This window comes from Cryptomeria japonica, chromosome 1 (assembly GCF_030272615.1).
Source record: "Cryptomeria japonica chromosome 1, Sugi_1.0, whole genome shotgun sequence".
NCBI classification, from domain to species: domain Eukaryota; kingdom Viridiplantae; phylum Streptophyta; class Pinopsida; order Cupressales; family Cupressaceae; genus Cryptomeria; species Cryptomeria japonica.
In genome coordinates this window covers 639,490,806-639,509,952 of record NC_081405.1, presented here as the reverse complement: position 1 = coordinate 639,509,952, position 19,147 = coordinate 639,490,806, and the positions used below count along the sequence as shown (strand labels likewise).

General features: G+C 40.8%; 1 protein-coding gene across 2 annotated transcripts in view; it reads right to left on the bottom strand.

The window, feature by feature from the left end:
- The window catches only part of LOC131042466 (putative protease Do-like 14), a 256,834-nt gene that overhangs the window by 1,722 nt on the left and 235,965 nt on the right, over positions 1 to 19,147 (bottom strand). The window lies entirely within an intron of this gene.

The following is a 19,147-nucleotide window of genomic DNA, read 5'->3' as shown; positions in this document are numbered from 1 at the left end:
CAATCTCTATATGCATTCATGATTACTCAAGACATTAACTCATGCACAAAGTCATCAAATGCATGCCAAAAATATGACATATTTTTCTGATTATATTTATTAGTAAATGACATTAGTAATGATCAATCGTTAACATAATAGATTATGATCAAATCATCCTGCTGATTATGTTTATTAGTAAACAACATGAGTAATGATCAATGATTAACATAATATATCATGATCAAATCAAATTATCCAGGACAAAGAGTGTCAATCAAAGAATATTCTATTTAATATCAGCATTAATGCAACAAATAAAATTAGTATGCATCTAAAAGTGACAGCACAGAAGAAAAGAAGAAACTAAGCAACTAAATACATATGAGAGAATGACATGATTGCACTTTAGTGCACAGATTCTAATTGTAAAGGAAAAACAACAAACGAAAAACATCACTGTAAGATTGAGATTTTCACAGGTAAACATAGTACAACGTATCTAGATACAACTCTGTAAATAGTTTTTATTCCAATTCTTCAAGGAATCTATAAGATAAAAAATATGGAATTTTGGACTCCCTTCATTGTTTCCTAAGTACAAGATGTTATGCGTAGTTATTTAGAATTTGGTAATAGTAGGCCATTTAATTAGAGCTTTAATAATAATGTTAATTATTCCTAATGTAATAATTACTGTTTTTATTCTCCTTAATAATATGATGTTATTCTACTATTATTTTTTGATCAGTCATGTGAGGGGTGCGGACCCTCTCATATTATATATATATATATCCAAAAAAAGTTTTACATTCACTGTCTGCCTCTATGAACAGGGGAGTGTATCTTCATCACAGCATTCAGCCTGAGAGTATTACAAAAAGGTGGACAGAGCAAGCCGAATCAGCTATGTAGTATCTATATTTATCTACTGAGATTTTCCATATGTTATACACACACACACGAAAGCTAGACATCATCTTCGAGCTTGATTACCTTGGAAACAAATTAGCCATTAGGGTCTTTGACCAACCCAGCATGATGCAGCAGGAATTCGATAACCCTACATTGAAGTGTTCCAGATTTGGGGACTTTTTGTACGGGGCATACAGCTCCATAACATCCATTTTTGGGGCATAGTGACCATCCTTCCCAAGCATGAAACTCTTGTAGGATTGCCACCTCCTAGACTGATGCTTGCAGATACTTCTCCACCTACCAGAGGGTGCCAATGGAAGCCAGGCCAACAATTCTTTTCTAGTTATGGGCAGAGAAACCCTAGAAACAGGCACTGCATCATCATTTGTAAAATCCAAATCTCCACAATACTTCTCCCATATGTAATACTGCCCTAGGGCCTTTGCCATTTCCTTGTCCTTCATGATTTCAAAGATTTTAAAAGACAAACATTAATCAGATCTGAAAACTCACATGGTGGCATTTGGCTCCTTAAACAAAATTCCACTCCCAAATTTCTTTTATGGCATCTCAACTATCTCCACCCAGAAAGAAAAAGATATTCTTCATCCTCACCTTACAAATGCCCCCACAAAAATTTATCTATTGAATATCCTCAGTTAGGCAGATATGAGGCTTCCTGTCTTTAAGACCAAAGGCAAAGCATCCAAATGGACAGTATGAGGGAGGGCACCTGCACGATAGCAAGAAAAGGCTTTGGAACCCCAAGCACCATATGATATAGCTATTCAATATTCATGCCGCAACTTGAGAAAGCCTAAGATGCCATTCAAAGTCATTAATGACGAGATCTTTAAATTATTCTTGGAAAGGGGGAATTTCATTCCGTGTACTAGCAAAGCCCTGCCAGAAATTAACATCATTACCAATAATTATATCTTCCTCACTATCAATTCCTTGATTCAGTAGGAAGTCTGCCACCTTGTTGCCTTCATGGCAGCAACGCTGGATTGAAAAAAGTTTGAAAGAGCCTAGGACTGCCCAAGATGTTTATCTTTCAATTTGCTGACTATCTTTTCTAGATGCAAAGGATGATTGCCATGAGTCCCCCTCGTTGATGACTAAATTGTTCATGCATGATAGTAACAATTGGAGGCCTAGGATGAATGTCAATGCTTTTGCTTCATTCTTGGATCTATGCATGAGTTTCTTGGATGCTATGTAATGTCCCTAGTTTGAAATAGACTTTAATAATAAATAATAATAATAAAATTGAAATATAGAAGAATAAAAATTAAAATTAAATTAGAATATAAAAGAATATAATTAAATATAATTAAAATTTGATTAAAGTTAATGAATGGTCAAAAGGTATGAAATGATAAGTTGTGACTCCCCCAAATGTGAGGTATAAAAGGGAGAAGATAACTCATTTGAAGGGGGATAATTTGGGAATCAGAAGTGAAGATCTGATTTAAATAAGAAGTGCAGATCTGATTGTGAAAGGTTGTGTCCCTTTCAAAGGGCAGAAATAATGAAGAGTTGCACTCTTCCAAAGGGTGCTAATGGTGAAAGGGCATGTCTGTTGCCGAAGGGCATACATGATGAAGAGGTGTGACCTCTACCTCACATTGAGAGATATAAAGAAAAGGAATCAAAGCATCCAGTGACATCACCATCAATCAGATCAGATCAGATCAGAACTGTTACTAAGTTACAGGCAGTAACATCCTTGTTCTTGGTGGTGCATGGGGATGTGCTTAACATGTATGCTTAATATATGAAGCCTAGTAATGTTCTTATGTAGAATTTAGTAGTAATATTAATATAGACTGCAATATATATGACAGTCATACTTAATTTCATATACTTTCATAGTACATGAAAGACTATTATAAATAGCCCATTCCTTAATTTTCTACTAATGCCTTCGTGAGGATAGGGTGTTTGTGTAGGGAAAGGCAGAGTAATTCGGTCACTAGATGGGTAAATCCCAAGATGGGTAAGGACAAATATTTCTAAAGCTTTTGAGTGTGAGTACCGAGATGGGCATGAACATATGTTCCTAAGAAATCTTGAGGGAGTCCGCTCGTAGACTGTTTCCAAGCGCCCTAGCACAGTAATTCCACCATCTTCTGTAGGGTTAGGGAAGGGAGGGTGAACCCTAAATTTAATTAGTTATTTATTGCATTATATATACTTCTAATCTCAATAACCTAATTTAAGACATAATGATGTTAAATGATGTATGTAACCATTGGGAAATAGGGGACATCACAATTGGTATTAGAGCTTTGATCCTACTGTTTAGTCCTTAATGTAAGGTTGGTAACACTCACAGATAACATAGTGTTTTCCACACGTACCAGTTATTCATGTAACAAAACATTCATATATCACAGCATAAGTAATAATGATAAACAACTAGACTGGAAGAGTTATATCTTTATTGAATTATCCCGAATATATCCATACATCATCTCCCTTGCCGAGGTTCCATCCAAACCATATATAGACTCGACGGTTGGCCAAGTTGCCAACCGTCACCAACTCCCAACTACCCGACGAGAACCTCTCGGCAACTCAACATAAACATAAACACAAACATAACTATCATCCCTACTAACATGTGTTATTGACCCCTAACATTAGCCCCCCCCCCCCAAAAGTAGTCATCTTCCAGATGACCAAGACAATAGGACCTGAAATACAAAACACAAACTAGGACTGAGAAGAGGGAGGAGGCATCCCTGTGGTGGTCGAAGAAGGAGGTTGTTGCCTGATGTGAAGTCTTAGGTTCTTTTCTGCCAGCAGCTATCGTTCCCATGCCGCCTTTACCATGTGGGCAGCTTCCAACAGTTTCTTATCTTTTTGCTCCATCTGTGAGGTGAGCTCTGCCACCTTGGCTACCTATACTTGCACCTCCTCCTTCTACATGCTGCAACGGGCCTCATAGGTAGTCACCTTCATTTCTAATTCATTCCGCAGGTTCTTTTCTACTGCAGCTAGCTGTGCATGCTTCTCCCCTTCCTTCTCTAGTTTTGTTATATACAACCGCTAGGCCTCCTTCTCTATCTGGTGCCGTCGCATCCGCAAGTACACATCCCAGAAGGCCCCCTCCATGCTGCGGAAGGTGGTGCCCAAAGTGCCCCTACCTCCCACCAGGCGCCTGTGAGTCCATTCTTGAACCATCTCTGGCGTACTACTGTCCGGCCACCCTTGCTGCTAGAAGTGGCGTGCAAACTCCTCTGCACACCCCGAAGTCATGAAGTGGCACAGTTGCATAGCATCGACGGAGTTGCCGGCCTCCATCTGCCCAGTCAACTATGCCATTCCCCATGCAACATCGGAGAGCCCCTGTAGCTCTCTAGGGAATCGTTGGAGTGAGCCTACTAGATCACTCGGATCTGGTGGAGTGAGGTGGAACCCTGCTAGTGATTCTTCTGACCCGCTTTCCCCATCATAGCTGCTCTTTTGGTCCTACTCGCCACTTCCTGGGGCCTAATGCTCTCGATCAACAGACATCCCCACGTCCTAGTCTGTGATAGTAATAGTCCTGTCTAGTGTCAAGTGTGCCCCAATGGCCATCAGATATACATACTAATCCTTCATCGAAATACCTAATTTGACCGAAATGGTACATCTGTTGTATCGAAGAAACCTATCAGTGTTTCATCGACAAGTGACTTATCGAACAAACTTGGGCCTTGATGAGTTCCAAAAGTGGCTCATCGAAAACATTATTTTCATCGACAGATGATATGTCGAGGAAACCGCAGGAAGATCTCATCGATAAGACTTTTCGAAGAAAAGAGCGTATCGAAGAGACACAAAGTTGTTGACCGAAGATAGCTTTCTCACCGAAGAATAAGGAATCGATGAAACACGAGAGATTACCATCGATAACTTGTTATTAGCCAAACATAAAGAGTCGAAGGAGAGTATTTTTCTTTTACCGAAAGGGGAGATTTCATCGATGCCAATGCAGATGTAATACGTGAGGTAAAGCCTTTCGATGAAAGTGAAGAGGTCGATGAAGTCACAAATCTCCTTGGCGATGATGGTAGTTTTATCGAAACTAAGGAGACATCGATGAAACATGACATTTCGAGGGAAGATAAAGTTAAGCTACCGAAGTACATGATTCCATTGAAAAAGGGTACGGCCATAAAACTGATGAGCATCGATGGCCAATATGAAGTGCTGCTAGACGAATGATTACTTTCTGCCACGAGGATCAATACAAGTCTTAATAAAGTCACTTCATCATGAATTCAAATAAATGCCTCTATGACCGTTGTGCAACTGGTAATGGTAACCGATAAAATCGCCATGAATGCTCGATAAATTGGCAAAAGAGGAAGTACTTCTGAGAAACACTTGAAGAATTCGCAGCGAACTTCAGAGAGCCGAAACTATTCGAGATCAAATTCACGAGTGGTCTACCCCGAATTCAAGTAAGTTTTTCACTCTCAGAGCTCTGTAATGATAATGGAGGGGTCATCTTCTAAAAAGAATAGGACTAGGAAAGTTAAAGAGACCCAGCCTAAGAGGCAGAAAAAGGAAGGGCACTCTTTGGCCTAGGACCTAATTGACCAATGTCCTGCGTCAAGCCTTAGGTCTAAGAAAGTTAAAACGGATGAGGAAGGTTTGGAGGATAGATTTGAAGGCCTAGGAGATACATGGACAGAGATAAGGGGTAATGAATTGTTTATTTTTGGGTATATATGAAGGAGTGTACCTGAACCTGTGAATAACTTGTGGAGGTTGAATTTGGGGAAATTGGTAGTGGCTAATGTCTTTGTGAATGTTGAACTCATGAAATCCCTAGCCAACAACTATGAACCCAAGACCAAGACCATATATGATTATATGGGGAGACCAGTACTGTCAATTACCAAGGAAATTATTGACACTGTGTTTGATTTAGATTGGGGAATCGAAGAGCAAATTGATACTAAGAAATTGACACAAGAGTACTTCAACCTAGAGGAAGTCTATAAGAGGTGGAGACTCCCTATCCATAGACCCAGGGTTGCAGGATCGATAGTGCCATTTGATAAAGATAACAAAGCTCCATATGATGTCAATTTGTTTCATCCCTACTTCAAGTATACATACTATTGCGCTGCTCAGGTTCTGGGAATAGAGGCTCATCCCTTGATGGATATAGTGGCTATGGTCATCTGTGCAGATTTGCAATCTAAAGATCCCTGGTTATTTGATTTTTCTACCTATCTTGTTGATGCCATCAATCATGGACTAGAGAAACTGAAAGGAGATGTGATTAATGTGCATTTCAAGTATTACTCTGTTCTTATGCATAGGCTATTGTATGTTGGGCAAGACAAAGGGCTATGGCCAGACGAGTTGTGCATTAGGGCATATGATAAAGCTGGGATAAGGAAGCCTGTGCAACTATGGATATCTTCATGGGACCAAAGATACATCAACAACCAATACTGGCACTTCGAGGAATATTTTGTTAAGACATTACACAGATTATTGGGATACCCGTGTGATCATGCTTTGTCTCCTGAAATTCAGAGATTCTTGAGGCCAAAGGATTATGGCGAAGATACTGCAATTGAGCACAACTGGGGAGATTTTTATTGCTTTTCGAATTGCACTCAGATAAGAGTGTATGGATTTGAGGGAAAACCATAAGTATTGCCTATCACTGTGCCTAACAAAGTGGCATGCCTAGAGATTGTTAGGCAGTTGTCAGTAGTAAGCGCCCAACACTTAACTGATCATGGAAAACAATCCATCGTGCCTGGATTACTTGTCTTTTCAGACTTTATTGTCAAAAGTTCAAAGAGTTACGGTTTTCTACAGAATAAATTGGATTACTACAAGATGGTAGAAGGAGATCCTATGCCAAACTTTGATCCAGAAGGATACATAGGGGCAGCGAAGTCATCCCAGAAACTCAAGGTTGGAGAGCATGTGTCACTCATACCTGATGATTTCATCAGAAATATAAGAAGGGAAGAAGGGTTAAATATGAGCGAGTGTTCCAAGCCTACAAATGGAAGCTCTTCCGAGGGAGAATAAACGAGGACATGCTTCAAAACATCAGAGATCCCTTAGATCAAGCAAATAAACTTATGGAACATGAGCTAGAGTTGCTTGAGGGAGTGCCTGCTTATGTCTATGGGAAGCACATCAAAACTGTCAGGGATACAGAGCCCTTGACCCAATTGTCTCCTCAATCTGTTTCTAATGTTTTTCCAATTGACTCCCCTAGAGAAGAGTATCCTCCTGGATTTGAGGGTGGTGTCCAGATGGATATGATGACGGGACAGTTGTAATATCCCTTGCCAAATCTGATTGAAAATTTCTGATTTAAATGCTCAAGGAATATTGTCAAACAATTGACCACTGTAATATCCCTTGCCAAATCTGATTGAAAATTTCTGATTTAAATGCTCAAGGAATATTGTCAAACAATTGACCACTGTAATATCCCTTGCCAAATCTGATTGAAAATTTCTGATTTAAATGCTCAAGGAATATTGTCAAACAATTGACTGACAATCTGTTGTTCTAGTTTTCAGACTGAGAATTCTGCGTGTCATTAATTTTGAGACAGCTGTTATGCTGTTGCATGTTATTGACACTGGCTGTCTTTTCTGATATTTAACTTCAGACTTATATTATGAATGCAACTCCCAAAGAAGATTGATGCAGGGAACTCCAAACAACTAAGGAACCTTTTGGTGATGTTTAAGCAATAGTTTTAGGATTTTCAGATGCAATTTCATGAATTAGCTGCAAGAAAAGGAGCGTCTACAGCAGACTGGAATTTAAACAAACAATTGGCATGCATACACAAGACATCATGCAAGATAGCATGCAACCTTGTCTCTCCTTATAATTGAAGCAATAACCGATTACAACATGACTTCCAATGGTCAAGGCTTTTCTTTTCCAATGACTAGTTTCAGAATTTTCTGAGTACAAAGACAGCCATGACTTCATACATAAACAACATTAAATCTCATTGAAATAAGGGCCAAATGGAACCTGATTGAAGCGCCTAGCTCATAAGAAGAAGAAGTAAGCAATAACCCCAAATCTGAAACGAAATACTGTAGCCGTAATACTGTTCACGACTACTATAGCAGTGACACTGTTCACGCGGGTACTGTAGATGCGGGTACTGTAGACGCGGGTACTGTAGACGCGGGTACTGTAGCAGCTCACAAAATAAATAATGACAATGCATTGGCAATGTTTCCTCCAATATGGTCTTTCAACTTCCAGATGAAATTCATTAATCAGCTCAACATTCCATGGATTCTTCTTCAATTTGTGCATAAATAGTGACCCTGAATGAAGTCACTCCCAATGGCAAATATCAGTGATTATTTCAGCACCTCAGATGCCCTAACTTCGAAGAATTTACGCTCTCCAAAGTGCAAAGGTTGAAACCCTGGTTTCTTCCTCTCTCAAACTTCTCCCATTTCAAAAAGCACAATTCATCAATGATCAGCTCTTCCTTCAATTAAACCTTTTATATCCTCTCATAGAGCTCGATTTCTCTCTTATTAGGCATTTATGATTATTAAATGACATTTAATATTAAATGTGCACAAGTCATTTAATAATTACTTTGATATAAGAGCCTAATAAAATAATATAAATGCCCCCCTCATTAATGAAGTCATGACCCATAATAATAAAGTCACTTATAACTTTATTATTAACTTTTAATTATTAAATTATAATATAAAGTCATTTAATCATTAACAACTTCATTAATATTTAATACCTCGCCAAGCCGTCAGAAATGGAGGTCACCACTGCAATTCACCAAATGACTAACTACCCAATTGTAAATAGTAAGAGGGTCCATCCCGCAGATATCTGACTTACTAAAAATAGTATGTGTAGCAAAAAGAGTCCAAATGAAGCCGAACGAAAGCCAAACCTACAAAACTCTGACCACTGGAGAAGCTGCATCCCTCAAAGGACCCTCTATTCAATCTTATTAGCCTACGAGGGTCAGTAATAGGCTAATCCCATTGAATATCTGATGTCAACAAAAAGGGGACATCGCAACAGTACAATGTCCAAGATGTTGGAGATATAAGGATGTTTGAACATGAAGGTTTCATTGCTGATGATGATTTCATTTCCTCCAAAGAATTTGATACATTTCTATACCAGCATAAAGGAATACAGGTTAGGACTGCTATGAAAGATAAAACAGAGGATGAACAAGCCCAAAGGTTACAAGAGGAGGTGGACCTTGCTAAGAAAAAAATGACACCTGAGAAAGGAAGGCAGCTACTCAAGGATGTTGGTGTGCTGATCTACTCAGGCTGGGACATGAGGCCTGCATTGCTGTTTGACGGTTTCGTCAAGAAGCAAGACCCCAACAAGCAGATCATACTAGAGGAGATAGACAAGATCTTTATGGGCTCGGGATATGATCCAGATCAAAAGGCCCTCATAATATGGGCCTTGTATCCGAAGGAAAAGAGACCCATACTGGTTGATACGGATCAAGTTTTTGGCCACTTGATGATCCAGCAGGTTGGGAAAACTGATCCCAGAATCATAGCCAAGTTGAATGTGGATGTAGCAAAATTGAACCAGGAACAAACATAGTTTTTGGTCAAAGAGAACAACATTTACAGAGGCTTGTATGAGAAGGCTCCTGAAGAAATCTAGAGGCTACAAGGACAGTTGTCATACGAGACCCCTATTATGGGGGAACATGAACCAGATATGGGTTATCAACCTGACCTAAGGGTCTTCGATGCTATATCTGATGCTACCTACTGGAGGATAAAGGCTGAAAAGTTAGCCAAGCAGTTAACTAGTGCCCAACAGAAGATGAACAAGTTGGCAAATGATGTCATTGAGCAAAGGTTTAAAGCTATGCTGCCACATGCTAACCAATATTGGAAAGAATACACAGGAACTGTAAAACCTCTAAAAGAGCATGAGAGATTAAAGAAGAGATTGCAAGATGTATTGAAGGACAATGGGGCCATGACTGTAGAAGAAAGAGCTCAAGGGGACCAATACCTGATGGAGCATGACAAATACACAAACACATTGAATAAAGATCTCCAAATATTGGACGAAGACTGTGTGGCAACGATACCGGTTATCTACAAGGATGGTGAACTGACTCCATTAGAGCAATGGCAAAAGGAATTTGCACAGATTAAGGAGAAAGCAGTGGCTAGATTTAACCAGAATGAAGATATAGCCCCACATGTCAACCAGGCGGTGTTTGATCTCTTTTCACTAGAGACAGATATTAAAAAAAAAGAGCACGACCGTTAGATGCCATAAGAGTGACAGTTATATTAATTATCTTGGCATGCTTAATCTCTTTATCTTTCACTTTGTTAAGCAATTGCAATTAGGTTGTTAATGATGAAGGGACGTAACTTTTCATAGAATAGGTGTTGCTCACTTATTTATATGAGCAAGTTTTGTAAAACGAAGGGAATTAGAATAGAATATACGGGACAAATACTATAGCATTTGGCATACTATTGTACCATTTTGAAGCTTTAATAGAATCAGTCGTTTCTCTCTGCATATGTGCTGTGGATTATCTCATTTTCTGTAGGCAGTTGTTTGTGATATTATCTAAAGGAGATAAGGTTATTCGTATTCTTACAGTGAAGTTTATGTTTCTATGTTATAAACTTGGATTAAAAGGATCTACTTGTGAATTGTAATTGTTCCTTGTAGTTCTTCCTTGGATGGTCCTTTAAGGTTAAGGTTAAATCCATTCAAGCAGTTTATGATTTGAACATTTAGAAGATCTAATAAGAAACAGTAACTGACAGATTTACCAAAGGGGTAGGTTTAAAAACTGTCCCACAAAATCATACATTAAGTCCTAGGGAAACATAAGACTTTGTAGCCCAAATAACAGGGAAGACACTGGTCATTCACAAATCACAACTTTTACCACATCAATCACCTTTACTTTAAAGCAATAGGAGTAGTTGAGTAGGATATATAGAATCAATTAGCGATAGTATATACATATAAATTTCAAGCACAAAGACCGAATAGCTTCCACAACAACAATCTTGAACTCATCTAAAAGCCACCCATCCTAAGAACCTATGCCATTTTGAGATAGGAGGAAGTTAGATTAAGATAAACAATTTGCTATAAAAAGCATTAGTCATCGACAGCCACTAATGAATAGGTATACCCACCTAGGTCTTGCAGAGCCTGAAGTGAGGGAGTTAGTAACCACATAGGTTCACTCTATAAGTTGGCCAAGTCAATTGGTGGGTTTGATCATAGGAGTTGGCATTTCCTTAGAACCTATCCAATCTGTTGATTTGAGATTCAACAAAACACACGCTTCACCCCCCTGCCAACAGACTAGGCACTCTTCCACTGTTCCTCTGTGAGATCATCCCTACATACCAAATCCATCAACCATTTCTTTTTTTCCTTGGTGAGTATTTTGGTTGGTTTGGCCGCAGATGCCCCCTTCTCGGGTATACCATATACCCTCCTGAAGTACTCTGGTTTAAAAGAAACTCGCACTGTGCACCCCTGAAACTGAATGATGGAAGCTCGTTCTTGCGGGTTGTATCCGCCAAGCTTGTAAAACTCTGCGAGTTTGGGAAAAACTCGCAAGTAATCGCGTGCCCTAGCCACGCGCGAGTCACTCGTGGGTATACTCGGCGACGGGTATTTGAAAAATCATGGCGATTTAACCGCGTAAAAACCGTCGAAACTCTCCAGTAAATGACCAAAAAACCGGCAGAAAAAATAAAAACTTTAGGTTTTACATGAAATAAAAACTCAACGCGATTCATTCATTCTGCATGCGGCGACGGGTTGCAAAAAAACGACGCGACTGAGAATCGGACGCAAAAACCGATGCGACTAGGGCACAAATCGTGAGCTTGTAGGTGAAATCTAGGCATTTTGGAGCACGATTGCAGGTTTTTACAAAAAAATTCCTCATTCAAACAAGCATTTAAATTTTTTTTTCGATACGATTCTGATTTTTTTTAATATGATTCTATGACTATCATTTTTAAATTTTTATCTTCTAAGTGTTTCCATTTAATAATAACTCTTTATTATACTGTTATTTTTAAATAACAATGATAATAAAGTTATAAACTTTATTACCACTGTTATTTAAAAAATAACAGATAAATTGTTAATACTTAATAATTTATTAACAATTTATCACTGTTATTTTTTAATAACAATGATAATAAACTTATTATCACTGTTAAATAACAGTGACTGGTCACTAAAGTATAAACTTATTAATTATTATCACTGTTAAATAACAGTGACTGTTATTTTTAAATTATGACAGTGATAAAGTTAATAGTTAATTGATAGGATTTATAGGAATGTAATAATTGGTTACTGAATAACAATGTTATTGTTCTACTTCTCTAAATGTCATCTCTCTCTTTTGCTAGGTTCTTTTCCAATTTTTTTGAAAGAAAATGGCTTCTAGTTGTACAGTTAAAGTTGGTGGCAAAAAGAGAGACCCTTGTTGGAAACATGGGACACCAGGTCCAAAACGAGGAGATGTCCTTTGTAACCATTGCACTAAGATTATAAAAGGTGGCATTAATAGGTTCAAATATCACCTTGCAAAGATTGAATGTCGAGATACCAAAACATGTAATAAATGTCCTGACGAGGCTACAAGGGATGCAATAGCAGCGCTTGAAGCATATGATCAAAGGAAGGCAACAAAAAAGAGAACAATAGACGCAATGGCAGCCCCAATGGCAGATTTGAGTTCTATAGGATCACATACAGATGTGGGGGCATCTAGTTCTTCCCTTGGGCCACGGATACGAGGAATGGGAAGTGTGGGCAGCCATATGGAAAACTACTTTGTTCCACGTAACACTCCTGGTGCACAACCTGGATTGCTAGGCACTGCATGGAATAAAGAGGCTCACCAACAAGCAAAGGTGGCATGTGCTAGATTTTGGATCTACAATGATATTCCATTCAGTGTTGTTTCTAGTCCATCTTGGGAACAATTGGTCACCGCATTGACTGTGGCAGGTAAGGGGTTCAAGTCCCCAAGTCGTTATGAGATTAGTGGACCATTATTGCAAGATGAGGTCCAAAACACTCATGCAGTTGTGGAAGAGCAAAGGAGTATTTGGGAAAAGAATGGCTGCACCATTCTTTCTGATGGGTGGACGGATGGTAGGAATAGGACACTCATCAACTTTCTAGCTACTTTAGGGGGACAATTAGTATTTTTAAAATCAATTGATGCCTCCAATGAAGTGAAGAATGCAGAGACCTTGTGCAACATGTTGGATGAGGTGGTGATGGACGTGGGAGTGCCGAATGTCATACAGGTTGTGACTAATAATGCAGCTGCATATGTGGCAGCCGGCAAACTTCTAATGGCTAGGCATCCGACATTATTTTGGAGCCCTTGTGCTGCCCATTGTCTTGACTTGCTCCTTGAGGACATAGGGAAACTAAGTTGGGTAAAGAAAGTGGTTGAAAATGGAAGGAGTATCATCAAATACATCTACAATCACACATGGGTCCTGAATCTTATGAGAGAGCACATTGATGGTAAGGATCTTGTGCGATTGGGGGTCACACGCTTTGCTACCAATTTCCTCACCTTGCAAAGCATACTTGCTACATTGCCCAACTTGAAGTGGATGTTCATAAGTGAAAGATGGTTGGAGAGTCCTTATGCTACAAAGCCTGAAGCAGAGAAGGTTGTGGTTGCCATTTTTTATTCTAATTTTGCCAAGATGGTGGAGGAGATCATCAATGTAAGTTTTGAAACTTTAATTGATGATTTATTATTTAATTTTCTAATATTACAATCTGCTGATTTTGTAATTTTTTTAATATCTAGGTGTCGGAACCGTTGGTGAGGGTGCTACGAATGGTGGATGGGTATCATAACTCCATGGGGTATTTGTATGAGGCCATGGATAAGGCCAAAGAGGCGATTCAACACTTGTATGCGTCAAACAAGACCAAGTATGAACCCATATGGCGCATAATTGATCGGAGGTGGAACCATCAACTCCACCAACACATTCATGCCGCTGCCTACTTCTTGAATCCCAAGTTTTTTTACTCCCCGAGTTTCAGAGCAGATGCAGAGGTTAGAATTGGCCTTGACACATGCATTCGAAGATTAGTTGATGATGAGAACCTGCGAGACCTGATACTTGATGAGTTGCAAAGTTATAAGAAGGCCACAGGGCCGTTGTTTTCTTCACCTGATTGCAAGTGTAGGAGAGTCACCTTACGACTAGGTAAAAAAAACATATGTTTAATTTTATTTTACCATTTATTTCTCTCTTTAAGATTATTAAAATCTTTGTAAGTTATAAATGACATTTTTTATCTTTGCAGATTTGTGGTGGGAAGATTATGGTGCCACAGCACCTAATCTTCAAAAGCTTGCCATCCGCATATTATCGCAGCCTTGTAGTGCGATACAACATTCGATTACATGGGAAGAAGGTGCAAGGGCAAAATTCACATGAAGCACTTGACTTGGATGACATTGATCCATATGCAGCAGAATGGCTTGCTGCTCCTGATGATGTTGATAATGATTTGGATCCATTCCTTACAGATAAGCCACTACTTTAGCACATGTTGAGGATATTGCCACTACTTTAGCACCACCCCCCCAACAGCAACAATCTATTTTGAGCTTTGGTCGTAGGCGCAATTTATGATTGCTCATTTTCATTGAACTAAAACTTGAACTTGATATGTAATCAGAATTTCAGAGGTTGTTGTTTTGTGGTCTATGACTCTATGTCACTATGATACATTGATATGTATTGCACTCTTATTCATATGTTGCACCTGTTTTTTGGTTTATGCTATGTATTGAACTCAAACTTTGATTTATATATGATGAAAATCAATATATGTTATACAAATTTGGTGTAAATTTGTGTTTTTGAATAATATTTAAAAAATAAATGTATTTTCAAATGTTTGATAAAGTTGTCGAGTATTGTCGAGTTTTTCCCCGAGTTTTGGCGAGTCCCGAGTTTTTAAAAAGATTTGGGCTTGCCGAGTCATTGCCGAGTCCGAGTTTTTCAACCTTGGTATCCGCACACCATGGTTTGCAGTACTGGCTCAAAATCCTTGATGCTAAATGTGGGCATTTGGATGGCATGGTCTACCTGAGCCTTCCTGAGGGAATCCTTTATCACATGGTCCGGAGGAGTTTCTTCCCACCAGGTACGACATTCGCTGCCGGTCACGCTCTCAAATGCTACATTCTCTGCCATGATTCCCTCTGAATCCTTCTATACCTTTGGCCTGGTTTTGACTTTCTTGCTGCTGTTGGCCGGCTCTGTGGCAATCGCGGCTGTACTATAAATGCTTTGCTCTGTTCTCCTGCCTCTATCCCATCCTCGGTCGTTATTATAACCGTTTGAAAGTGTGGCTCGCCAATTGGTACAAACCATTAGATCAAGTGCCACTTCTCTAGCGTATTGACGAGCTTTTATACCTTCCTCTCCTATCCGTACGACTTGTCTGATGCACGCCAACTCTTTATCCAGCTCCGTACGGATGGCAAGGAATTTCTCCTGTAGCGCAGTTGTACGAAATACCGTACGTATCACACTGTCTTCTGTCTTCAATTCCGTACGTTGGTCGTACAGTGCCTGATTTCCTTAGTATGATGTTTTCTCTCCCTTGTCTTTCGTACCTTGTCCGTACGGTCGTGCAGGTACTGAATGTCTTCGTCGTACGACCCCTCCTTCTCGTATGGATTTCCAATGCGTGCGTTATGTCTATCTACGTTGTATGGCACCTCCTTTCCTTACGGCTTCCCCTGATATCGAACGAACCCACCGTACGGATGCACCTCCAGGTACGCTCGTGTGGATTGTACGACCTTACAGTACAGCCTCTGGGTTACCAAGCCTTGTACAGCTGCTCCGTACGCTTCACTTGCCATGCCGTATAGTTTACCTGCCACGCCGTACGACTTGCTTCGTCTGGTCCTGGGTGCTGTAATCTGTACGCCGTACGGATTTTCCCTTGCTGCACCTTCTTCTGGGCTCGCTTCCTGTTTCTTGGTCCTTCTGCTGTCACTCGTACAATCTTGCCTGTATTGTGTAAAAATGAACCTCTGGGGGGTTTTTATAATCATTTGCTCTTTTCAGAGTTAGGGTTAGGCTCAAATACTTTATTAATTTTTTACAAAATAATTGCCTTTCTACCAGTCGTATTTTTTCCTTATTTTCCTTATTTTTGCCTGGCATTTTAATTTTTTAATACTTGCTGACCCTGACCTTTTTCTCCTCTCCATATATTTCCCTTCCCTAACTTTTAATACCCCCTTTCTTAGCAGTTGTTTTAATTCCTTTATTTGACAACACTTTTTAAATGTAATTCCTCGTACCTTCAAATTACCAAGGTATCCCTTGGTCAGGTTGTGCCATTTAGATGGCCTTTTGGGGTCCACTGGCCAGTTTATTGCTTCTACCACTGTTGCTGAATGATCTTTCCGCTCCCTTCGTTTTCTCTTTGTTGGTCAGCTACTATACTACTTCGTTCTTCCCTTGTCACATGTCCTGTCTTCCTTCCATTTTTTGTTTGGTTCCTGGTCGACGTCCTCATCCCCACTGCTGTTCCTCTTCATTCATGAGGGATCATTTTGAGTCTTCACTTTTATCTCCAAATCGTGCAACCACATACAGATGTGCAGCAACCTCCTATAACATTCTTGTGCACAACATGTCGCTACGTACTCCAGGTCCCATATTTTGTCAACGGAGTGGGTCCCACCCTTTTATATCGGTCGTCAATGTAGCGGCCCCCGTACTGTTGGTACCATTTTACTTTCTCTCCGTCAACCTTTGGTGGTCCCGCAGGGTTAGGGATCACCCGGTACAATGAATTAGGTTCGGCTTCTGCTTCACCTGGCTGGGAGGCGATGGCGAATAGATCTTTTGTTTTCAGCACCATTTTTAAATAGGGACCTAGGGTTGCCCCATACACCTCTAAGCCAAGCTCCTCCTCCAGGTCTACCGGTTCCTCCTCTTTATTTGCACTCTCCGCTCTCCTTCGGGCCTCCGCTTCTTCATCAATATCATATGCTACGTACCCCTCCCAAAGAGCTTTGTATGGGGCCCGCTTCTTCCAATGTCCTGAAACCCGCACCCACATAGTTGGGTCCCCAAAATACACATTTGTGAGGTGCTCGTGGATCCTGGGAACCACCACACCTTCCACCCATTTCGGCACAAGCCGTTCTTCCATGGCCACAAAAGGCTTCGGCCATTCTTCATCTCTCTGGTAGGGTTCTTTTTTTACCACTGGGTCTTCTTCGACTTCCTTGCTCTGGCCAATGGTCCAGTGCCCTTTGGTAGCGTATCCCAGCATGTTAATCTCAATTACAGGTTTGTTCTGTTCTTTGTAGATTTTCAGCTTGGAACCATTCACTGGGTCCCTGATTGGATTGTTGTCCAAAGTCAAAAGCTTCACCGCCCCGTTTTCCCCGACCTCTCTGATCTTATAGGATCCGAGCCATCGAACTTTAAACTTCCCTGGTCGAAGTTCGTTTCGGCCGTTATACTTCAAAACTAACTGCCCCGGCCGGAAGTTGACCCGCCCTAGGTGCTGGTCATGCCAACACTTCCGTCGGCGTTGTGCCATGTCCGTTGCCCATTGTGCCATTATTCTCCGTTCGTCCAATTTTATTAGGCTGCCAAGCCTTGCACCCAAGCTCCCTTCATCACCGATTCTATTATCCACCGCCACCCGCAGGCTAGGTACGGTATACTCAGCTGGTACTACTGCCTCCTACCCATACATGAGCTGGAACAGGGTATGCCCCGTAGTGACTTTGTATGTTGTGCGGTAAGCCCATAGTATGGCTGGTAGCCTTTCCTCCTAGTCTTCTTGCTCCACCCCACATGATTTGTAAATTATTGACACCAACACCTTGTTGGTTGCTTCTGCCTGCCCATTAGCTCGGGGGTAGTACGGACTAGAGAGATTGTGAAAGATTTTGAATTCTACGGTCATGGTACAAATTACTTGGTTGACAAAGTGCACTCCCCTATCACTCGTGATTTGAAGGGGTATCCCGTACCTTGTGACGATCTGTTCATACTTCATACAAGAACCGTGTCGTACTCAGAGCCGTGTTATCCAGCAAGGCCCTCGCTTTTGCCCACTTGGTGAGGTATTCCGTAGCTACTACAATATATTTGCACCTATGCATGCTACTTGGCTTCAAAGGTTCCACAAAGTCCAGACCCCAACGTTTGAATAACTCCTGCGGTTGCGAAGGAAAGAGGGGCATGAAATCCCTCGAGTGGTTTTTCCACACGCTGGCAAGTGTCACATCCGATCACCCACTCTCGAGCGTCAGTGTGTAGAGTTGGCCACCATAGGCCAGCCAAAAGTACTTTCTTGGCAGTCGCATCTAGTCCCATATGTCCGCCTGCTAACCCATCGTGTGCTTCCTTCAACACACCGGGGATTTCCTCCTCCATAACACATCTCCTCAAGGTTTGGTCGGGACCCATTTTGTATAACAGCCCATTGATTAGTTGGAAGGTCTTACTCTTCAGTGCCAGCTTCCTCCGTTCCCTTGGAGGCATCTCCCTCGGAAATGTGGAGGTAGAGAGGTACCAACCGATCTTTTCGTACTAGGATGGTAGTATTGCAATCTGGAATAAGTGTGCATCTGGAAAGTCTTTGTTCACCCCTTTGGCTGGTTCCCCTGATCTGATCCTTGATAGTTGGTCGACTATTACATGGGACTTTCCTGGTTGTACAATAATGGTGAAGGTAAATTCCTACAGGAGCAATAGCCATCTACTTACCCTACCTTGGATAATTGGTTTATTTATGAGGTACATTAGTGCCTGATGGTCCACATAAAATGTGAACGGCGTAGCCAACAGGTAGTGCTAGAACTTTTGTACGGCATACACCATCCCTAGTGCCTCTCGCTCTGTTGTGTTGTAGTTCCGTTCAGCCCTTGACAGGAGTCGACTGGCAAAGAAAACGGAATTGTCCAACCCTTGTGTCCCTACCTGCGCGAGGGTAGCACCAATTGCAAAGTTGGAGGCATTGACGTGTACATAAAACTCCTTATTCCAATCCGGGTATACCAGTATTGGTGCGCTCACCAGCCAATCTTTCAATTCTTTGAAGGCTTCCTCCTGCTCTGTACCCCATACGAACGACTCTCCCTTCCTTATCAGCTTATCTAGGGGCCAAGAGACTTGTG